Below are 25,515 nucleotides of genomic sequence, written 5' to 3' on the forward strand. Positions count from 1 at the left end.
TTTTCCCGAACACCCTAGATATGTTCCTTGTATTTAGATTGCAACAAAAATATACGTATTTTGAATGAAAGTTAAAGTGAAACGGGAACGAAACCTAATGAAGACATTTTGAATGACAATTTCATCGTTATTTTCTAAATTATATTTTCATCAGATTAGAAGATTGATTGATTGATTTAGTTTATTTTACTTCGCGTTTTGTGCCTCTTGGCTAATTTGCGAAGATGGGGATGAGTGATGAAATTGATTAATGGACATTCACAAACAACCAAGCCCGAGCGGGATTAGAACCCGGGAATTTTAGATTAGAAGAAAAGGAAATGGTGTAGATAGATATATTATAATAAAAGTCACCACCTTTATAAGCCTTTGATCGAACTTTGTAAAATTTAACCCATATTTTCTGATGGTCGAATGTCACGTTCTTGCAATCCACAGGTATCGACCTTGATTTCCCTCGTAAGGACGCAAACTCAGGATTTGGACTTTTATCGAAATATGTAAATTCTATCCCAACCGGCTTCTTTGTATCAAGTATCTACTGTAGTCAATTATACATATATATTTATTATAAAGTTTTATTATATGTATTTAATTATTTACACTAGGCATGACAAAAACATGGCAGTTTCCATGTGGCTTTTGCACACCACAGTACTTAACTCAACTAGTCACGTTTTCAGCTAATATTTAATTATTGGAAAACTTTACCAACACTGATAGTAATTTTTATCCTAGCGTCGAGTTATAACTGCACCACTTCTCTCAGTTATGGTCTGATTCACCGGATTCGCGATTTGCAAACAGAGTTGATGCGGGCACGAGTCTTATTCAAAGCAAGGATCCTTTTCCTTCACTCATTGCCTCGTCGCGGGTCTCGCCTCCAAAGGTTTCTTGTTCAGATCCTGGTCTGGTTATGGGTGTTCCATTGTGGTTGTGATTAGGCTTCATAAATATCATGCAATCATCATTCGCCATCATCGCCACGATAAGTTAAAATTGGCAGAAAAGTGACACAAATTAAGAGAAATGACCACGCACACAGCGAGAATATATAGAATATAGAATTTGTTCACTGTTGGTTGATGTAATCAACGCTGCCTATTTGTACACAAGTTGTTCACAAGATATTCGCGACGGTCAAGGAACTTTCGTTGAAAGTAACATCCCAACTTCACGCGGAATAATATGGTAAACACGGAGGTATTGGCATAAGTATGAAATTTAAACTTGTGAAAAGAAACCTAATAAATAAAGAAATATGATGAAAATTTGATTCTAAAGAGTCTGGTGGTGTTCGATTAGGCTAAGTTTTCATGCGTTTCTGTGCGTGTCAAAGTTCGCGAATCCCACATTTCAACACTGACCGGGGTGTTATGGGTGACCTTTTCTAGAGACACCCAAATGTCAACCTCACTTCCACGTAGTACATTCTGGACTGCCTTTTGCTAACTAGCGAGGCTCTGGCGTCTGGACCCATGGCCAGCATAATCATCTATGGGACTTGTGTTGTGTGCAGTCCATGTGTGTTTGTGATTATCCTTTCATCTGTTTCATCTCATCACCATCCATCCCCATCTTCGCAATTAGCCAAATGTGGCAGACACGCGAAATAAAATTAATCAATTCATCACGCATCAATTCATGAATACAGGCCAAATACAAACAATTATTATCATAGTGGTAATTGAAACCCGTTAATTTTCGATGATCGTTGATAATCTTACACATTTCAAAGTCAGGCAACCACTAACCAAGTCACGCGGCTTTGTGAAGTTCTAATTTTAATTAATAATAATTTAATTGTAAATATCAGATTCAGTGGCGTGCCCAAGGGTAGTTGCGGGGGGCGTAAGCCTCCTTTGATCCCAGCCGGCTCGGTGGCCGAGCGCATTAAGTGGTAGACTTTCGATATGGCCACCGAAACTCCCACGTTCGAGTCCCGGTATGGGAATGGGCATTCTTGGTGAGTGTCTGTTACCAATTCGAACACTTGAAAAACAATATTTCAGTAGTATGGAAGATGAAATTAAGTTCCGTTTAGCTTATACCATAAGCTACTTTTCTATAGTCATCAAGGAGTCCCGGGTTGGATATCCGGTGGAGGCACAAGTTGTTCGGATCCCACTTTAAACTGTAGGTCAAGTCCCGATTAGCCTTACTGTGCATAAAGTGGACTTACAACACTAACTCAACCCAACTCTATATAGACATCACTATTGTTCAGACACTTGTCACATCGGGAAACAAGCTTGTTTTTTCAGACCCCCATCGAACACCGAGATCACCTCATTCGGATGAAGGGAAAATGGAAGCACCCACCTTATAGTCCGGACTTGACACTGAGTGACTTCTATCTCAAATTCACTATTTCAAAACTTATATACAAACATTACCATTGTTGGAGGTTTAGTACGTATTTGTTTGTGTAGCTAGTATTTGGCATACTCCACTACAGAAAGTTAGCAAGGAAGTAAAAACACCTACGTAGCGACCAGTCACGTCATCCCCTTCATCCCTGTTGCAACAGCTCAGCCAGGGGAGGGCACAGGGTGGAAACTAGTGCGGCCTATGTGCAAGAGTGGTTAGCAAGGTGCGCTACGATACCAAGGGTACCGGGTTCGAATCTCAGCCTGAGTTTCCGTTCATCAATTCCATCATTTCATCCATCGCTCATCCTCATTTGCGCGATTAACCAAAAGTGTCAGAAAAGCGAAGGAAAATAAACTTAAATCAATCAATCAACGACAGGGGAATCAATTCTATCTAAGTCAAAAGTGGCAGAAAAGCGACGCAAAATAAATAGCAGTGACGTCAACTGAGGTAAAGGAACCTAGTCAGTCAATTATCGCTGGGGAGGGCGATACAAGTGAAACGTATTCAACAGACTGTTTGAAAGGAGACCACTTATTTGCGACAGTAACTCGGCATTTGTTGCCGTCAGTTGTGTCATATTATGCTTTAACATCATCTCCATGGAGAAGAAGTTCGCTGTAGTACAAATTGTGAATTAACAAAGGGTTTCTATAGAAACGGCAGAAAATGAAGGAAATCTGCAGAATTCGATTCGTCTTCTTATGGACTAAGGATCTGCCGTAGACGGTTCGGTTCGTCTTTCGTGCGGAGTTTGGGAAGATTGTTAACGGAACATAATGGCCACTTGTGCTTCCCATCGCTTCACCTCCGCCAGGTCTTGCTAGCTCTAACTGGTTTCCAACCTAATCTCCCCATCCTAACTATATAAAAACTAAATAGAAGAATCAGGATGCTGGAATTGAGATGTATAGTTTTGCCTTTCCTCCAAGTTAGTTTGTGAATAATCTTTCACTAGATCAAAGTTTCCCGGTTCAAATCCTGGCGTGGGCATGAGTGTTCTTTGTGAGTGTCCTTTCATCAATTTCATATAATCTTCATCGTCGAAATTGGCCTAAATTGGAAGAAAAGATACTTTAAGCTTTCCGAGAGGGAACTGCGTCCGCTATAGGACAAGACAACGCTGGATCGTCGCTTCCCGTAGCTCTACTAACCACGTATCCTCTGGGAGAGTAGAGATCGTACCGGGATAAGGCAAATGGTATTATAATGATCGATACTGTCTCCACATGAGGTTTATTGATGTGACTGGAGGTAAGGATTGTAAACGGAAGTCACACTCACTCCCTCACCTTACCTAATCCGGCGACGCTTCCTTTAGCACGGCGTATCTCAAGATCACCAGGCCAATAGCTTAGGTGTAAACTTCGATGACAAAAGAGACCACCACGTAATTGCTCCTATGCTTATATAGCAGGTAGGTGCATGATCTCCCTGTCGCGCTGGACGTTTGACGTTGAGCTTACGTGAGCATTAAGCAAGGTTCGTACGTCCCTTGCACCTTACCGTCTACAATACGATAAATAATTTCAACCCATATCTTTCAATAGAAAAGAGTGAGAACGGTTTTATGTAACAAAAATAAATAAGTACAACCCAAAATGAAGCTGGACGAAATATTTCGATCCACTTTAGATTCAAACAGGAATAAACATAGTTTTTTTCTGTTAGTGTAATGTTTTGTAGTTAACTTTCTGCGTTGGTGAATCTTGACTGCAATGCTTCTCAACATTCCAAGGTAGTTCTCTCCACAAAATTACATATTCCATCACTTCTTAATTTTTATACTTCCAGATCAAACGACAATAGTAATTTATCTCATTGATGTTCGTAATAGTTTACTGCAGCTTTTATGAAAGTGTATCATAATTAATTTCTGAAGTGTATTCAAGTTTTTAAAGGAAGTCTGATCGTTGCAGTCTTCAGTTGAGATAAATTGAGATGCTACTACTACTATAATAACTCAAAATTCGAATTTGAATTTGCATACTTCAAGTTTCGGACATGTTTGTTTTTCTGTGTTGAGAATAGCGAGATGAGATACATGAATTGAAATCGGCAGAGTGGTTATGACAGTGCGCTACGCCTCCAGGGGTCCCTTCATCAATTTCATGGCATCATCGCTCATTCTCATCTTCACGATTAGCAAATGTGGCAGAAAATCGAAATAAACCAAATGAATCAATGAATTGAAATTGAATTTTTGTGTGGAGAGATTAGCACAAGGCATTACCAAGATAGAGTTTCAGTTTCAAGTCCTGGGCACTGCAAAGTAACCTATGACGAATCCATGAGTGTATAGCATTCTAAGACGAATAGTAAGCCATTGCACGTCGCGATTAATCTGGAGAAGTAAAATAACCAATAGCAGAAATAGATGTAAGAAAAGGAACTGCTGCAGTGTCTGCACAATGTATCGGCGTGGTTATAATACTAATTAAAACATTTAATCAGCCTGACTCCTCTTAGAGCTTTATGTAAGTACGTAAAGCTTTAAGGATACTACGAAGGAAGCAAATGCTTCTAAATCTGTAATAAAGTATCCTGTGGCGTTCAGCACAAAACGCCTTTAAGTACTGCGACTTCATTTCAGGTGTCTAATGATCACTGGTGAGAGAGAGAGAAGGGGGGGGGGAGATAGGAGGAGACTGGTATAATTTTCCAGCTGGGAAACGAAGGGGTCTTCGCTGCTCGTATGTTAATTTCCCCCAAGAAACGGGGCGAACTGAAAATCTCCCTGGTTCCTTCACCACAGATAACGCTAATGATTCTGACAATTACAGTTACTGGAACTGCAGCGGGGGAATTTAGATACACGTTACGAGTTTAATCAGGCCCTGGAATCGCTCCAGTTAGAAAGTAAACGTAAGATTCTGTAAGCACACATTAACGGGCCCCTTCCTTCCGTCTGATATTCAAAATTAGTGAATGGAAACGCGAGGCTTATGTTTGTTCTTAGGTCGTGTGTTTCCCTTTTGTTTCTTCTTTCTGCAATTTCTGCTCTCCATTATGAGGGGGATTCCCCTCCATGCCGCAATTTCCAACCCTACGAGATTAAAGGAAAGGGTTACCTTAACATTATCCTATTTCGTGTTTTCATAAGCAATAAGACTGGCACGATACTGGGATTTTATTTCTTCGTCACGCCTATTACTTTTTATTTTATTATCTCTGCTTGCTTTTTAATTGTGACGTACAGTCACCAGCAATAAAAATGGGACACCTACATCCTGAAATATCCGCTTTCCTGCAATGCGTTGCGTGTGTGTTGCCTAACCATACGGCGGTGGTAGAAGTTGTGGAGTTAGTCAACACTAATGACGCCTTGGAGGGAAGTGAGCATTTCAGGACCTGTGTGTCCCATTTTTATTGCCGCTGACTGTACATTGTATTGTAGCTACTTGAAATTGAGTCTAATTTCTATTTATATTACTTTTTATAATTTTGTCTTCGTGCTCGTGTTTAATACTCTAACAAGAGACGAATTTCACCTGACAATACTTCTGGAAACTGTCGGTGTCCGTGGCATAGTGGTTAGTGTAAATCGCTTTGGAGTCACCGTTCGGTGTTCCAATCCTGGGTAAGGCACTTTCTGCTTCGGTTAATTATTCATCCTTATCTTCACGGTTAACATAAACGTAGCACCCCCTGGACTGGATTTTGCAGACTAACGATGCTGTGGCGTCTGATGCACAGCCACTATATCTGTTTCATGTCTCACCGTCTTTCTTAACTGATTATTTCGATTAATTTATTCTGATTTTGCGGGCTAATTTTGGACTGTAATCTTCGGTATAGGACACTTGGTATTTCTTTCTCCACCTACCATTAATTATCCATCGTGTACTCTTTAAGACGCGCTGATTTTCATTGCTTGACGATGAAACTACCTGATGCCATATAATTAAAAATACATACGTGTTTGTTAAGTCCTTTCAGAGCCCCAGAACATGCAAAATATGTTGTTCACCTGTGAGGACATAAAATGTGTATTGACATAGATTTTACATGATTTCTGGGCGATAACGGTTCTGGTTTAACCGGTAGTTGATTTTTAAAAACAACTGGATTAGCAGAATTACTTCGCACTTTCCAATGCAAGGATTCAATATCAAATGCTAACAGATACACGTTAGATCTTAGCCACAACGCCCACTTTGCAGTCTACTTTCTCTCCTGGTAGGCATTGCAAAGGTCGAAGCGTGTTGCTGATCTAAAATCTATATGCCTTCGAGCAAGATTCAGGAAATGCGCTCTTCGAGATGCCACAAACAAGCTGCATGAGTTTAGTGTTTGGAAATTCAACCTTTGTCTGCTTTACAAACGTACACCTCTCAGTAGAACGTTTTGAAGCAAGATTCTAATCGTAATTCTAAATTAGACGCTCGTGATTAAGTACTATATTGAATAACCTTATGTTGGACGTCACTTTTGTACGTCCTACAATTAGCTTAGCAGTGACGATGAGGCGGAAACATGATTATAAGAAATATGTTTTGATTGATTGAATTGATTTATTTTACTTCGCGTTTTTGCCAGTTATCGCTAATTGCAAAGATGAGGATGGAATGTGATGATGAAGGGCCAATCAGAAACACGTATGGACGACACAAAACACAAGTCCCATAGAGGATTATACTGGTCATGGGTCAAGACGCCACAGCCTTGTTAGTCTGCAAACTGCAGTCCAATATGTTCTACGTGGAAGTGAGGTTGACATTTGGGTGTACAGTCAACAGCAAAGATAATAGTAGGCAAATTGTACATCACTATCTTTAATTCTTTTTTTTTATCCTACTTCCTGTGTTGTTTTAAAATATGGAATTCTGTTGATGTGAAGCAGATGCTATCCTCTGCTTATTGACTCTATTATTTGAAGTAATTAATATAACATTGTGGAAAACAGACTGATTGAAAATGGTGATGGACAATTCGCTCACTATTTCTTTTGCCGTTGGGTGTACGTGGAAGGGTCACCCCTTACACCCCATAAGAAAGAAACATCCATGGGCTACCAGGAAGGGACGAGATTATGAGTCGACCACTGAACGCGCTCAGCCACCTATGTGGCAGATGTAGCAAGTGAGAAAATAAGTTCTGTTCTCTTTAGTTCTTTGCACGTCCTGGAATCGTCATTCTCTGGGTTCTTTTCTTAGGCCACAGCAGGTAAATTGCCATTTGATATACACATTTAGAAAGACACGTAGGTACCCCGCCCCTCCAAAAAACACAGCCCACGCCAAAGGTTATAGTACGCGAATTGCCCATCAGAATGTTCATTCACTTTATTTTCCGCAATGTGAGGGCCATAAATTAACAATATGCAGAGCGTAACACCTGCTTCAACATCATCTACATTCCACTCATATTTAAACAACACAGGATGTAGGCAAAATAAGGAAAATATCGGTGGACAATTTGCCTAGTGTTATCTTAGCCTTCGATTGTATTACATTTACTTTGCCCTTCATTTAATATTACCGGGTGAAATAGTCACGCATATAAAACGTTTAAAAGAAAATAATAATAAAGTGAAAACTCGAATTCAATGTTTGTTTTAGTTAGCTGAAACTTTTGTATTGAGTCCAGCTCCCGTAGCCAATTGAGTGTGATAATCAATAGGAGGGTTCGAATTCCGGCGGAGATACATTTCTCAGTGGTTCGGATCCCACTGTAGGTCCAGTCCCAATGTTCCTATCTGTGCATAAAGTGGAGTTGAACTCAAATTATCCTGCGACCTCCGTGGCAGAGTGGTTAGCACGACGCACTATGATGCCAGGGGTCCCGAATTCGTAATGCCGGCCTGTGAGTGTCCCTTCATCAGTTTCATCATCCGTCATCGCGGGGTCTCCCCGATGGCGTAGTAGTAGCGTCGTTGCCTTGTAATCAAGGGGTCCCGGGTTTGATAACCGGTGAAGGAACATAGTGGTTCGGATCGCACATTAAACTGTAGGTCCAGTCCCAATTAGCCTTACTGTGCATAAAGTTGACTTAAAACACCCTATCAATCATCCGTCATCGTCGCGATCAGCCAAAAGTGGAAGAACAGCGACGCTAAATAACAAAATTCAAATCAAACTAAACTGTAGGTGCGGTCACGATTAGAATGTCCGAGCATAAAGTGGATATAAAGAAAATATTGCTATCAGAGTACCATTGTGTTAGTAGGCTAGACGGGAAATAAATGTGAATGCACATTTCAATCTCTTGTTTACTTTTTTTTTGGTGTGTTCGATTCCTGGCGAGAATATATCTATGCCGTGGCCCCACCTTTACCCTCTTACCCCGGCTCTCTCTGGCGCAAGGTCGCGCATAGGGGCAGAGGGGGGGGGGGTGGTCGAGTGGGCAGAGCGAAGCAGAACACGTTGCTGCGAACGCTGGTAACTGGTCGCTTTCCCCCCTCCATGCAACCCAATTCCCTCTCACGTGTTCATTGGTGGTGCTCTCTCGCGTCACCACTTGCGCAGAGACTTGTTTTCGTTCGCTTGCTTCAGAGATAGTCGGGACAGAGTATACATTAACCTACCGGTGCAAAATTGACGTAAGAAACTTGATGAAAACTCTTGTTGAACTCGCCCTGCTTGGAGAAGTGATAATTTCGCTTCCACGCGGAGACTTCGAAGGAGAAAATATTCGCGCTGTCCAAGGAGTCCCTTCCACTGCCTTTGCTTAGAGAAAGGAAAGGTTACAGAGGACAGAAATCAATGCGGCTCTGGCCACGGAAGGTAAACATGCGACTTTCTATAGTCCTCGTTTCATTCGTCAATGCACGTCAGTTTTCTGGATGGTGTAGTACATACTCCACCGTTAAAATTACAATAGTTTACCGTCAGAATATAACAATTTGACCGTTAATTTACAAAAACGACACACAACCGTTTTTATTTAAATTTCGATATTCTTTCATGCATAAAGATAGATAGTGATTACAAATTGTAATTGCGTGCACTATAAATATATTTTAAAAATCTGAGCCGTTAAAGTTGCCTTAATTAGGTTAACTATGTAACGACTGTCAATATTTCAAAAAGACGGTCGTGTATTTTACGTTAGTTGGATGACAGCGGAAATTGCGGCCTTCGTCATTTCTTCCGTTGGTCTGGTGCGGGGCACACCCAGCTTTCAACGAACATCAAAACTAAATACCAAGAGCTCTAAATATGTTTCTCCTAACTTAACCACATATGCATTATTAGATCTAAGCGGAATTGTAGGTTAGTAGGGCCAGGTTTAGAGCTCTTGGCGTTTGTTGCAAGCTGAGTGTGCCCCGCACCAGACCCTTTCTCCAGTCGACGTTTTACAGTGTAGTTCTTTTCTGTCACGGGTGTTCATCCAACCTTCATAGATATTTTTTATTGGTTTTCTACTTACAGCCTGAGCGATGCGTAAACACAATTTGCATCTTTCGCTGCGGTTATTATTTGTTTGTTTGAGTTTGAAGTCCACTTTATGCACAGATAGGCTAATCTGGACTGGACCTACAATCTACAGTGAGATCCGAACCACTATGTGCCTGCACCGACTATCGGACCCTGGCCCCTTGATTGCAAGGCGAGACGTCCCCCAGTTGCGGTCATTATTTCGACAATTCGTGTTCGAATCACGGGAGCTTGATCAATTCATATTACCCTGAGATTTTATCGAGTCCTTTCTCTGCCAGTAAAGGTGAATGCTTTCATGCTACCTTCACTGAAGGTCAAGGACGCTCCCTTTCATTTCTTTGCTCTGTTCTTGTGTTGACGTTTTTTTAAAAATAAGCACTAATTCATTGGAGCAAGGCCATACAAGCGTTATGCAACATTGCGTTTGCAGCTTCTTGAAGTGATTCAAATAGAACACTGTACATGAATGGGACCGGCTAGACGAGCAGGAGTTGCAGGCGTGAAAAAATGCAGGCCCGTAGCAAGTGGTAGGCTAGGAAGGCTAAAGCCTATAGACTTTTTTTGATTTTGATTTGATGTTTAAGTCCACTTTATGCACAGTAAGGCTAATCGGGACTGGACCTACAGTTTAAAGTGGGATCCGAACCACTTGTGCCTCCACCGGGTATCGTACCCGGGACCCGTTGATTACAAGGCGACGACGCTACTACTGCGTCATCGGGGAGTCTCTAAAGCCTATAGACGTCGCGATTCAAAGTGTGTGTGTGTGTGTGTGTGTGTATATATATATATATATTACAGTCAAAATATGCTGTATTAGGTATACTGTGCCAAGTGTAAATTTCCAGATTGCTGGAATTTTCTGTTCCCCAAACTAGTAGTAATGGTATGTTTTTAAATATAGGTCTTCAGACACTAAGTGTTTTTGTGTGGATAATTGTTTGTCGAATATTTTAAATAACTGACGGAGGACCATGATGTTTTAACTAAAACTCTATTATTTGAACTGTAAATCTGGTTCAATCGCACGAATGCGAGACACGTATGATGAGTGTCGTTTTGTAATAGCAAATAAAAATACCACACTTGACTTTCACTTGCTGTATTGTTTTGATACACAAACTACACTAATACATACGTACATGATATGATCACACGCACACACCTGATTGAAGCAAGAATGGCTGTTTTTCAGGATCATTGACGAGACTGTTCATGACGCTCACTGGTGCTCGTATTGCACTATCACTCCTCTGGGCTGATTCCAGCGACTGACTCTCTCTCAGCTGGCGAGCACACAACGTTGCCAACCGGCAAAATTAGTGTCTAACCTTAATCGCAACACTAAGACATAACTGAAGTTTTCTTAAATATGTAAAACTTTTAAAGAAGAAATCAGAAATGCAAACTACGAATATTTAAATATAACCTATATTATTTTTAAATGAGTTTTGTTTCCTCTTTTCAAAATTTGTTGCATGTAAATATCACAAACCGTGACGTACGAAAATATCGAACGACGCACATAAAATGTTAATGATTGGTATTGCGGGTGGACGCCAAACCACGGTCCTGCCTAGGGCACCAAAATATCTAGCTACGGGGCTGAAAAAGTGTGACGTCCCATTCCTGCATCAGTGTTTACGGCTTAGGGAGAAGCCGTTTTCTAAAACACGAAATAAGAAATGAAGCATTCACACTGAAGTCACGTAGCGCTATATCTATTCACTGCCAATGCTTTCCTTTGTTTCTGCGTGTGGTTAAAATAGTGCCTCCAGGAAACATATAGCACGCAGCTACTTCTTCAGTATCCGTGATCCGTAAGGGAGGTTTCGCACCGAAGTGACAAGCGCCACGGAGTGGCATGTCACTAGAAGGCGAATGTTAACCCGTGGTCAGTCGTGGTTGAGCGCCGCGCTCACTTTCAATTTTAATGAAGTGCCATTTTACCAGTATTGAAAATATTGACCTGTGGTGCTCACTAGCTGACTTTTAGAGTGTCACGAGTGAACTGATCAAATTCTAATGAGATGAAGTAAACGACAGCATATGAGAGACCATTGTTGCGGAAGGAATGTTGTCAGAGTGAAAGCAGAGCTCACCCGCAACCAATTATGTTACATTTGTGCATTATTTAGTCAATTCTAGGCTGTTTCTAGCGCGTTTTCGTGCCTATATGTTTTTATCGTGTCGATAGAAAGTACGAAAAGTATCTAAGTCACTTCGAACCTTTGTTTTCGCTTAAATTTCTACGTAGAGACATGTGTTGTTTGTCACTTTGGTGTGTGAGGGCTGTAAGGGTGACCCATTGTAAAGACACCAAAATGTTCCACGTAGTACACCCTTGACGGAAGTTTGCACCCTGGACAAACGAAGTGCTGGCGTCTGAACACTTGCCCAGTATAATCCTCTGTGAAACGTATGTTGTGTCCTGTTCATGCGTTTTTATGAATCTCCCTTCGTCCACATTATGTTATCACCATTCATCCCCATCCACAGAAAAGCGAAGTAAAATAAAATAAATTAATTAGTATGCAACTTAGTAATTATCTGATCGATTTTTCCAATTGATTTGAACTTACTCCCGTAATAAAATGTGAGAACATTTTGTTGCAGGAATATATGTAAAATTTGTTTTGATAGGGCAGTGTATCATGATCTTTCCTTGTTGTTTTTGAGTTTTTTTTTCATGTTCATATTTTCCACAGAAAGGCTAATCGGGACTGGACCTACAGTTTAAAGTGGGACTCGAAACCCTAAGCGCCTCCACCGATTGATTACAAGGCGACGACGTTACCACCATATCATTGGGGAGGCTACTACATGATCTTTTGTGTTCTTAGTTCTAAAGAATACATACACCAGACGAAACACATGAAGATAGCTCGTCTGTGAACAGAAAGCAGCCGAGATGATTTTGCAGGGTCGCTGCTTTTTGAAATTAAAAACAGTATTCTTTTTCTTTTCTGCGTTTGCTTCCTATATTTGCACACAGTCTCACAAACTCTTCGCATTTTAGCGCCACCTCTGTGGCATAGGAATGTTAACCTCTGTGGCGGAGTGGTCAGCGCATCGCCAGGGGTCAATGGTTCGAATCCCGAGAAATTGATTTGTTTTGTTTCATTCGTATTATTTTGCTTCTCTTTTCTGACACTTTTGGCTAATCGCAAAGATGGGGATGATAAGTGATAAGATGGGATTCATGAAAGGACAATAACAAATACACATGTACAGGATACAACACGAGTCCCACAGAGGATAATACTGGCTGTGGCTTCAGACGCCAGAGCCTCGTTAGCCTGCATGAAAGCCGTCTCTTCTACGTGGAAGAGGGATCGACATATAGGTGCTTACGGGAAAGTCGTCCACGGCACCCAGAATATTGAGAAATAAACTGAATAACAGTCCCTCACCGTAGCCTTGCTGTCTAAGGCCTCATGCTCTGGGCTCTGGCTAGGGACGCGCGCAGGTTCCAGTCTCTTGGGGGGGAAGCGTAACAACTTTTCCTGAGATTTCGGCCTGTGTATGGGACCGGTGGCCACCCACAATCGTGAGGAAACTGGGGAGCCACGAATGAGTAGCGTAACCCGGCCATGAAAACCTACAACAACGATTGGGGGTTCGTCGTGCTGGCCATTACGTTACCCCATAACTGGTAGGATGATCTCCCACCTCTAGTGGCAGTCAGTAAGTAGGGCCTGCCCCTAACGGGCTGTTGTGCCACGTGTGATTATTATTATTATTATTATTAAACTGAATAACAGATAAGATAATGAGAAATAAGATTTGAAAATAGCTTTAAAAAAACACGTTCTGTTCAATATTCCAGGTTCTACTCCTGGGTTTGGATGTTTTTGTGTCCCTTCTTCAATTTTATTTATTATTTTTTCATCCTCATCGTCGCGATTAGCCAAAGTGACAGAAAACTATGTAAAAACAGAAGAATGCAACTTGACGTGCACTTCCTTTTACAGAAAGGTGTTGTAAAGTCATGTTATTAACGTAAAAATGTTGTAAAGATCTGCTCAACGTGGATGAAAGCGAGACGTCTTCCGACCGAAAACTATTTGTCAGTAGGTGGTGCTCGCGATTCAATTGCTTCGTCGTAATCTCCATCCGGTAACGTGAAATACAGCTTCCCTCGCCCTGGCCACGCGAATGGCCGCCTGCGTGAGGTCTCGCGGGGTCACTTCGACTATGATGAATGTGGCGGAGGGACATTACGCGATGCTGCATGCACTGAACATCCACCAATAACGCCGTCCTATATGGAGATGCGTTGAGGCTGCGAAAGGGTTAGTGGGCTCGCTGGATTTAAGGGGCAATGCTTTCAAGTAATGGCTGTACAATGACAAGTAAAGAGCAATTACGAGTGTTTTGCCAAATTGATCTGTGTTAATTTCATACAATTTTTCACATGCTATTATTTCTAGAATTAAAATCCATCATGGATGTTTTTCACCCAATAAACATTAGTGTTGCCCACGGAAAGACGGGACAGGCTTTTAAAAATTCGAGACGAGACGAGATTGACCATGTGTCATAAGACAAACGAATATTTTCGAGACGAGACAGCATTTCCACGAGACGAGACTTTGGCCTGTCTCGTCTCGTGGGCAACACTAATAAACATACAGGCCTGAATTTAGGAGTGGGCCTGTTCTGGAGCTATGTATATTTAGGCTGTTATTCTGTATATGCTCTTGTTATATGTAATATTGTGCCTCCCCGACGGCGCAGTGGTAACGTCGGCGCCTTGTAATCAAGGGATCACGGGTTCGATACTCTGTATAGGCACATTAGTTCAGTCCTGATTAGCCCATCTATGTATGAAGTGGACTTAAAACTTGAACTCTATGTGCAATATTATAGTGACAGGGCACAGCAGCCTCAGACTGAACAGCGTATGCTAAATAAAAACATAACAATTATAATAATAATAATTATTAATATCATCGTCATAATTACCCTTGTCGAGAGTGACTTAGAGACGCAACGAAAATTAAGTAAAAGCATACTACTACTAATAATAAAAATTAAAATTCTGACATCCGTGGCGGAGTGGTTACCACAGCGCACTACAGCGCCAGGGGTCCTGGGTTCGAATCCCGGCCTGGTTATAGGTTTTCTTTGTTAGTGTATTTTCATCAATGTCAACTAATCATTCATCCCCATTGTCGCCTTTATCCAAAAGCGACAGAAAAGCGACGTAAAATATCCAAATCAGTCAGTCAATCAATAATTTTAAAAAAAAATGTAATTTATGTTACAAATCAACATCCCATCCTTTTCACTTCTTTAACTGATGGCAAGGAACGAAGGCACCTACTTTGGGAGGGGAGGTGTAGACACTTTCTGCCCCTCCCCAATCCTCAAAAGGGGTGTAAATTACATGTCAAAATATCGTTTGTCAATCATGATTCCCCCATGATTTGAAGTTGGCGCCACTGGAAGGGAAGAACTTCGAATCATGGAGCTGCCAATTTAATTTCAGCGGTTTACAGTGCATTGAATCATTGATTCATTTGCCACGTGGCAACGAAACTACTTTTGCAAATACTTTCGCCTTGGCAGATTTCCAGGCTCAGAAATGCGCGTCGCTCGAGGCACCGCACGGGGAACCCAGCATCTACCGTCGGAACCATCTCGCCCTGCCTCACCTTATCTCGGAATCTTGGTGGCCTTAACTCGTACCGATCGTGGCACGGAGAACCACAGGGGCGAGTCCTCCCGTCACGTTCATTAAGTCTCTCGTCTTGGCTGTTCGGAGAGACTGAAGATGGCCACGGCACGTGAGATGGAATTCTGCTTCTCTGCAGCTGCGGAGTGGAGAAAAACCCGGCATTTCTTTTCAGATAAAGCGGGTTCGGCACGATTGGGACAACGTTCCATCAGCTTTCGATTTGTATTATAAAAGTTGGATTTTCATGTCGGCATAGGGTGGCAATAGGCAGTGTGGTATTTGGAAAAAAAATCAAGGAGGGAGGTTTCCAATCGCTACTCCAGAAGCATCAAGATATTATACATGTCAAAATGACCCTGAATCTCAATTTTAAAATTAAATGAAATGCTGTAACTTTATCTTGTGTCAACAATCAAGAATTGGCATTTGTATAGAAATTCAAGTATTATACCCAATTAAGTTAGAAGGTATTTGACATATTGCTAGTTTTTTTTAAACTTTTGATTTACTTTTGTTTTGTATTCTGTCTCACCCGTGACACCAATTAATTTCTCCTTTAACTGTTACATTTCCCCTTCAACTCCACGAGAATATTAAAAGGTCAATTACCTTCTCTCTTTCTCTGAAATGATTTATTTTTCATAATTTGAAAATTTACAGAAATTAATATAAATTTATAATTACGTAAAGAGGCAGTGTTTTATCTGTCCCACCCGTGACACTTACAGCTATAAATCTGGGAAAGTATTCTAGGTTTTGTTATGTTTAAACAACAGTGTTTAGTTTCATATTTCATTGCACAGAAACTGTAAGAAAAATGTTGCTTAACTATCAGTAGAATAGTTACTTTATTATCAAGAATGTAGTCTGTGCATCCCACCCGTGACAATATAATGCCCCGTTATATATATATATATATATATATATATATATATACATACACAATGTGTGTGTGTGTCCTCCAAATCCCCCCCCAAGAGTATGATATTAGCAACGTGAGGGGAATACCCCTCATGCCCCCTCTCAAGCACCACCCTCACAACACGTTTCAATACTCTCTCCTTCCCAAAGCTCTCTTTGAGATGTCATTTAGGTAAAACATCTGTCAGTTTTGTGAGAGATTTGTAAGACATTTGTAGTGTGTTGCGAACACAAAGTTGTTTTTAATTATTTATTTAACGTCATTTATTTGTATACATTACAGAAGAAGACTATGAGCCGGTCTCGATGGTGCAGTGCTCAGCATATAAGGCGCTCTGAAGCCGAAGGTTCCAAATTTGAACCCTGGTTAATGACTGGAGTATCATTTGTCCCATCGATTCATTTGGTTTGTTTTACTTGGTATTTCTGCCACTTTTGGCTAATCGCGAAGATGAGGATGAGTGATGATCCATGAACATCATGCCCAGTTTTGATTCCTTGGGTGAGTGATCTAAGGTCGGAATTTTTGCGACCTTGTCCCCGCATGAAGCGGCTCTGGGGCTCACCCAGCCTCAAATCAATGAATACCTGGGGGAGGCGGCCGGATCACATCACCTCCAAAGTGGCCGAGATCGAGGTGCCTTCATGGCACGGTACTATACGCACGGGGAACTTTACCTTACCTTACCTTTACAGTTTTAGATAAGACGCAAAAATAAGGATGAACGATCATGATAATCATGGAGTTGATGAATAATATAACCAACAAGACAACACTGGACCTATATTTTCATCGTGCTATTCGGTTTAGTTAGTGGTGCTCACGATACCACACTACAGTAGAGAACTACCCCTCTCCCCGAAAAACCTTGATCTGAGAATTTACAATTTTGTTACGTTGGAAGCTTCATCTTGCTTTGCCGTTTCTCCCTCGCTGTTCGAAATAACCCTTCCATTCCGCAACAGAGAAGTGTGACTGTTCGTGAAGGCCATTCAGCTAACGAGCTTCTGCAGAACGTGTCGAGTGTCGACACAGCGGTCAAGCAAGTTTTTCAAAGAAAGTTCTTATACCGACCACGAGTAACGAATTTTCTTTTTTTCTATAAACTAGTTTTTGTTAGAACGACAGGAAGAACGACAGGAAGATTTTTTTTTCCAACGAAAACAAGTCTCTGACGCGAGACGGCTCCACCAATGAACACGTGTGAGGGATGCATCTGAAATTATATTACCGAGTATGTGAAACAGAAGCAACTTACGAAGCGATAGTTGACTTTCGTGCTTGTCTCTGGTTCGATTAAAAATTTGTCTCTCGTCTCTGTGAGGACAATTGGGAAGTTACCTGAGTAGAAGCTAGCTCCCGCCGAAAAACGTTGAATTGATAGAACTCAATGCTCCAAAACAAACTCGTCTATTGTCATCTCCACTATTTCCTGTATTTCAAGACGGAGTCTGATACCGTTGCTTTCAAGTAGTGGTAAGAATTTACAATACCGGAACGACCTCCAAATTCTTTCCTACTTCTTATACTCACTAAATATCGAGTCCTGATGACGTTTCTGCAGTTCAGATTTGGGGGTGACGTGTAGAAATTGTACATGCACGTGTAAAAGTTGTAAAATAACGTTCTTAATTACCGCGATCCTTCTCCATACACAAACATGGGAATCATGTTTGATGATATGAACAAGTGACGTTCTGAGGAAAATGGCGTCTTCCGTGAGGAAGAAAACATTGTTTGCTGCTCTAGTGCTACAAAACTAACATTATGTTAATGTATGTGCTCGCAATTGGCCCGCAAACCATTCTCTGAAATCCCCAGGAACAATTTTCGGTAAGGTTAGGTTAGGCAAGCATAGTTAAAATTTAGTTCGTAAAACAATGCACATATAGCTCCAGGGAAACATAACCGAAAACCACTTAATTCGGCTTATTTTCCAATTTCCAGACGTGGCCTCCACAATTTAACTTCAGATTCGTGATTACGAGGCCAAAATTACTTAGTATAACGAATATGAAAAAAATTAGAGATCCTTCCGGTATTGTAAATTCGCTCCCAATTAGTTCCCCATTTGTCCTTGCTTGTGCCTACCTCCATGGCAGAGTGGTTAGCACATGACGTCAGGGGTCCCGGGTTGGAATCTCGATCTGGGCATGGGTGTTTGTGAGTGTCCCTTCATCAGTTTCATTGTATCCATCACTCATCATCATCTTCGAGATTAGCCAAAATTGGCAGAAAAGCGAAGTAAAATCAATCAAATCAATCAAACCAAATTGTTTTCTCGATCCTGGAGCAACTACCACCGTGAATTGCACCCGGGACCGTTCGCACCAAAGACAAGAGTGCTAACATATTTTATGGACTTTATTATTCTACCTTGAAGTTTTTGTTCTAAGTCCATGTTATGCACAGATAGGCAAATCGGGACTGTGCCTACAGTTTAAAGTGAGATCTGAACCACTGTGCAATGTGCCTCCACCGAGTATAGAATTTTTTATTCAACCAATTAGTTATACAGGGTGACAATTAATGAACTATATGAAATAAAACGGAAATTAGTGACAAACCACGTAGTACACAAACTGTATTGCACATGTAAACGGCACTACAGACATTCGGATTTAGGTTATGACATGTTCGATATGTCTGCCATCTCTGGCGATGATGTGGGTCAGATGAACAGCAAAATTCTGCATGACCCGCTGAAGTGTCGAAACATCGATGACCTGAATGGCAGTTTCCAGCTCTGCAATGGTTTTGCGGTTATTTCTGTACACCTTGTCCTTAACATAGCCCCACAAAAATGAGTCACATGTGTTCAGATCCGGGGAATATGGCGGCCTGCATGCTGTACCGTGACATTTTCACTTGCAAATGGCCGACATCAACACGTTGCGTGCGCATGCGCATACGAATTCCCATCATGCCCTGTGGCCAGCCACGCAGTTTGTACGTCATCACGCGAACCGTTCAGAAATTATGACTGTTTTATTTCATATAGTTCATTAATTGTCACCCTGTACATACATTATAGACATGAGTGTTTTAATACAAACAGAATATTTTCCACCTCGAGTTACGCTTTCTCCTAAGGTTCCCTGTGTCTTGTTTGTAGTGCATGCATGATCTTTAATATTTCTTGTAGCTTTTTTTTTTTTTAACGTAAGCGTATTTCATCTGAAATATTCACTCATTAAATTTCTGGACATGTCGCGTAAAGTAAAGTAAAACAAAGAACCATTACATATTAAATACTCTAACAGGAGGGAATTGCTCTTGGAACTAACCTTCTCTTTAACTTCAGATATTGTCATGATCTCGCACGTGAGTGTTGTCGTGATATTGAGTCATTAAAAGCCCTAGCTTGCATGAAGAGCACATGCTAAAATGGCTTATAATATATTACCTGTTAAAGCACATTCAATTTATTTCTCACATGAATGATTGAAGATTGTTCAGCATGTTTTCACGAAGGTAAGCTAAAGTAGCATTAACTGTTGTTCTCGTAATCTTTGAAGTTGTACCAGTTACAAGAACAGAAAAAAATTAAAATTAATATGAGAAACGAATATCGAGAAATTGGTTGATAAGCTTTTAATCCATATTTTAGTCCTGCACTTGGTACTTGCATCTCACTGCTACGCGAGAGACCCGGTTTCGATTCCAGGAGTGGGTGGCCTAAGGTGGGAATTTTTGTGACAATGGTATGCATAAAACATTTGTGGAACTTACCTAGCTTCTAATAAAATGTTACATTGGACAACCCTGGAAGTAAAGGGGAAGGTTGTTAAGACGACTAGAGCGTGGTACACGTCCTATATGGCTGAGATCCGGAACCATTTGGTTCCTACCTCCGTACCACACTTATATGCCTTGATCGCATAGTGTAAACCACAGGGGAAAGCTTTACATTTTTTACTTTGTAGTTTTGATTGGTGAATAAACATTCGTTATTCAATCATGAATGGTCTAAGCAGTTTAGATTTTTTTACTAGTGATGTTCTCCTTCCACAATTTTCACTTTGCTCATGGGTACTTTTTTCCTATTTTGACTATTTTAGGTTGCTTTTTACCTCTTCACGCGGCGATGAGATTGAACGATCAAATAATTAAACAAATGATGGTACAGTACAAAACACATCCATACCTTACCGAATTTGAACATATGACCCTGACGTCATAACGCCATATACTATCCGATCCTCCCACATTACATCAGGGATAGGTTTTGAAGCAGTCCATATTACATAATTCATTTATCGTTTCTATATCAATGGAATTACTACGTTAGAAAGTTTGAATAATGTTTCTGGTAGATCATTGGTCCGATTTCGAGACAGCACATCCTAACTGAACGGACACAGACACGTTCTTCAATTTCCTCGTTCCTTTCCCACCATTCTTGTCTTCCTTCGCGGTTATCCTAATAATCAACGTTAATGAATTAAATCAATCAACCATTCTAATTACACTTGTTGCCTAACTCTGCAGTTTTTAGAGGTAGCAGTTTCCTAGAGCCGGTTATGTTGCATGTTTAGTTTATTACAAAGGTTACTTTTTTTGCATAATGACTAATGTGAAGTTGGCCTACAGTTCTAAGTGAGACCCGAAACATTGTTATGAGTACCCCCGATAATCGAAACCGGTATTCCATGATTGCGAGAACTATTCCAAATGATAGATCTCTTCAATCTCATAGAAATCTGCTAGAGTTTTGTTCCGCAGATGGCTAGGGATCCGGCTGCAGGACTTTTGCTTCCTGGTGTACGTTACATCCGGTCGCCTCTGTCTCCTGAAATAAACTTTTTGCATAGGAGGATTCCACAGCAAGGTAGGCGACGATGGACGGCGGAACTGCCTAGGTTTGAATCCAAGGCACGGAATATTGAATTACAATGCCAATCATTGTAGTTTTCAAAATACGAGGCTTGTTTAAGAAGAGATCTCGCACACATGATGTCTTGCTACCTTATTTATTGAACATCCCTCACATATCGAAACAACTTACTAGAAAGTGGCTGTAAAATTTTTGAGGAGCTTTTTTACATTCATCGTCAACCCGTAGCGTGACACTAGAAATAAGAGGGTAGACGCAAGGAGAAGCATTTGATGTCAAACTAGCCTCTTCGTTTAATTATGAAATGCGTTAATTCAAACACCGTAAGTCATTTCTATCTGATTAAATAAATCCTACTTAATTTGGATTTGAATCTAAAAACTCTTGCAGGGCCTTGCATTTTTACAAAATGGTACACAAATCTGATACACATCTTTCAATATGTGAATAATTAGAGAGAAAGTTCTCGATGATTTATATAACAAGGAAAAAACCATCCAGACTTTGTACGATTTGCCCACATACTTTTCTAATTGGCCAACGAGTAAAGCTGAGAGAAAATTCCAAAAAGGAACTGGCGTTTAATTTATCACACTAGAGTCGCGCTTTCATTTTTATCTGGATCCTAAAGATAAAATAAAAGAGAGGGGAAAAACACGGTTTAATCCACATTCACATCACGAGTTTCGGGCAAAGCCATACCATGAATCTCAGACCGCGTTTCACAAGTTACATATAAACAAAGCAGGAAATTTATCCTGTAAAAGATTACTAATCCATGCTTGAAAATCACTATTACGGGATGAGAGTGAGTCAAGCGACCAATTAGCTGAAAGGAAGGAGGAAGGAGGCTCTCTGCTCTCTCTCTCTCTCTCTCGAATGATGCAAGTTCTATCTCTCTGGATCAATAACAATTTCTACTCCGGAGCGAAGTGTTGAATTTTAAATTCCATGAGAGAGGGTCGACGAGTATTTCAGCGCGCGTACATGCATTGGAGAGCAAAACATGAAACTTGCTTTTTTCCGGAGTGCATGTACGGCTTGACAAGCTGAATGCAGTAGCCAATTCAGGTTTAATTTACACGAAATCAGTGCTGTAATTGACTGATTCGAGCGCCCAACTTTTGTTGTTTGCTCGTGAATAAGATTCCTCGTATTGTTGTGACGTGCTGTCTTCCCTTTTGATAACAATGTACTAAGTAGACATGTGTGTCCTGATTGCAATTAGTTGTTGTTTCCAATTGGCATGCTGATGTACCAAGCTTTGAGTTAGTTTTTTCTTACTAAATAACAAAATTATCAGTATTCGAAATTATATAATGTCAGTAATTGTCGATTCACCTAATTTAATGAAGTGACTTCATTCTTACAAGCTCGAATATATTTCAGATCTTTCATGTGATCACGAACGAGCAACAAATTGAAGATATAATTCTGAATCCACGCGTATAGATCCATCCATGTAGACGAGTGGGCATCACATCGAAAGTTTTGTTTCAGTACTTCATTGTCACTCACCAATGCAAAGGATCTCAACTGAATTCACGTGTGAGAATGTGTTCATATTCTCGAGCGACCGAAATACGGAACAATTTTCCATACGCGGACGATCCTTCAATTTGCCTCCGACTCTCGCTTGTTCGTTGTCGATGTGAAAACTCTCATTCAGGTACTCGTATTCAAAAACGCTGAGCAATGTTGAAGAAGCACCCTAAGGACGTATTTATTTTGTCGAGCAATATGTACATACAGTCTTGTTTGATTGCACATGTAAAACCCGTTTCCCACGGAGACAGGTTTCTCACTAAACATACAGCCGTGAAATTAGGCGGGTGGCAGAAGTTCGCGCTGTTGCCACGTCGGAGCACAACCCCGTGTGTTCGGAGGTTTAAGAGAATGAATGAAATATATAGTTGTAGAGTTGGTCTATGTAATCCATGTGATACAAATTCACATAATTTGCTCGAAAAGTCAGGGATGACAAAAAAGTGCCCCGGAGAGAGGTCGGTCTGACGCTCGAACTAGGCAACGCAGCCCGGTTGACGTTGCCACACAATGCGCGGGAACCAGGAACTTTTGTCCCGCTCTCGCTTTGCTTTTCCTACATGTGGCACCAGCGCAATTCTGCCCAGCCGCCTATTTCCATGGCCTTGCTTTTCGAAAGGTCTCATGATCACTGAACAAGTCACCAAATTGTTACCCGGCTACTAGTTTTGGCTCGCATGTTACTTGTCACAGTAGTGGCTTGTGATCATGTAACTCGTTTCTTTACACTTAGGCTCTGTGGCCGAGCGCCACAAATCCTAAATAGAAGGGAGATATTACCGTTAGGCTTTTATTACAAAAACAGTTCTTCTATAGTCGTAATACAAGCAGTACTTCTCTGATATTTCAAGAGCACGCACCAGTTTGCTTATGGAATGGTAATTAATCTACTCGAGACCCAGGTTGTGGAGGCACATTGCGTATTGTTACGAATTCCACTGGATGTGTAGTCTCGATTAGCGTATCTGGCATGGAGTACACTAAAAAAAAAAAACTAAAAAAAAAACACGACACTGAACGAAAAAGAAATCCTTAACCCCTACTAAATGAAATTAAAATTCACCTAGGTCTCTTCATAGGCTTTTCATTTGGACTTGGCCTTCTTTTGAAGCAGACGCATGGTTATGCTGAATTAGTTGACTATGAACAGAAGCTTTCGCACTTAATCAATAACTCAACTCCAGGACTCGTAGATTTGATTGCCGGTGGAGGCACATAGTAGTTCGGATCCCACTTTAAACTGTAGGTCCAGTCCCAATTAGCCTTACTGTGCATAAAGTATACTTAGAACACCAAATCAATCAATCGTGGATTTGATTGATTTGATTTGATTTATTTTACTTCGCCTTTTGTGCCACTTTTGGCTAATTTGCGAAGATGGGGATGAGTGATGATATGATGAAATTGATTAATGGACATTTACAAACATCCATGCCCAGGCCAGGATTCGAACCCGGGCCCCTGGCGTCGTAGCGCGATGTGACAACCACTCCGCCACAGGGGCCGGCAATCGTGGATTTGATTAATCAAATATATTCTGTAGGGTTACAGACTGGAGGAGGGTGGGGATCGAATGCTGTGAAAAAGTGGTAGTTTTACTCAGGATATAGCGAAATTTGATGTCCACCCTTTGGTCGACCATTATCGCAAGTTAAATAACCGTGGCGAAGTGTCGCGTTGGAATACTTATCAGAGCTTCCAGCAAAATTTGCATGTAGATACGTACGGAAGGGTACTTTGCTCCCTCGTAAATTAAAGACTGCGATTCCATGCAAATATACACGTTAGTCTTTTACATGCATCGGCTGTGATCTCTTATGGAGACTTTGGCTTTACTATCTGTTATCAGGCGACACGAAAATAAAGAAATTCATTGAATTTCATAAACACAGAGAGCCACGTAATGAAAATACAGCACCAGTTTTCATTACCAGTCTTGTGAGGTTGCGTTTCTGTTTTGCTAATTCAATATGTAGCAACATACATTAACATTTAGACATTTTAAAATGATAGACATGTAGGTATGATATGATACAGGTATCTTCAGCGGAAGTATACTGTAAAGTAGGCATGTAAAAGGAATAAGTCTTTTATCTTCATAAAAATACAGTAAAATCAAATTTCAAGTTAAACTTCTCTCGCGCTACGAGAGGAAAGGAAGCAAAACTGACAGGGTCCATTTTGTCATCGACGGTTTCTGCGTTCAAAAATGTTTGGCATGTTATCCAAACATTCATTCCTACTTTTCAACCAACTGCATTTCTCGCGAGACTGCTATTCCGCTGAAGTGATAAACACTCTCTTGTGTTTTCAGCCTCAGACTTGAGACCATTTCAATGTCATGTTTGGAAACGAAACTCATTTTTAGCTTTCTCTCAGCATCACGACTGGTTTCTTTCTTCACCTTCATGACGTCAGCATGAGTTAAGTGACGGGATGTGCTCTGTCATAGGTTGAAAGAAGAGATAAGAGTAGAGAGAAGGAGAGGGAAGGAAAGAGAGAGAGAGAGAGAGAGAGAGAGAGAGAAATATGAGGTTTTAATGCGAAGCAAACGTGAAGCAGAAAGCCTTCAAAATGTGAACATTTCCATGGGGGGAAAAAAAATCTAAATTTTGATGCATACATACAATATCTCTGCATGCATAATTTTGTTTGGTTATTTTTAGAATATGTGAAGGTTATTCATTGTGCTGTTCTTTGAGAAATACAATCAACACTATTAATATTTCCCCATTCCAATGTACTACTGTTTGTAAAGTTTCAAGTCAACTTT

At 40.8% G+C, this 25,515-nt stretch overlaps 1 protein-coding gene across 1 annotated transcript in view; it reads left to right on the forward strand.

Moving 5' to 3' along the window:
• Positions 1-25,515, forward strand: part of LOC145981178 (uncharacterized) — a 327,477-nt gene that overhangs the window by 938 nt on the left and 301,024 nt on the right. The window lies entirely within an intron of this gene.

The sequence above is a fragment of the Lepisma saccharinum genome, chromosome 2 (genome assembly GCF_977018435.1).
Source record: "Lepisma saccharinum chromosome 2, izLepSacc3.1, whole genome shotgun sequence".
NCBI lineage: Eukaryota > Metazoa > Arthropoda > Insecta > Zygentoma > Lepismatidae > Lepisma > Lepisma saccharinum.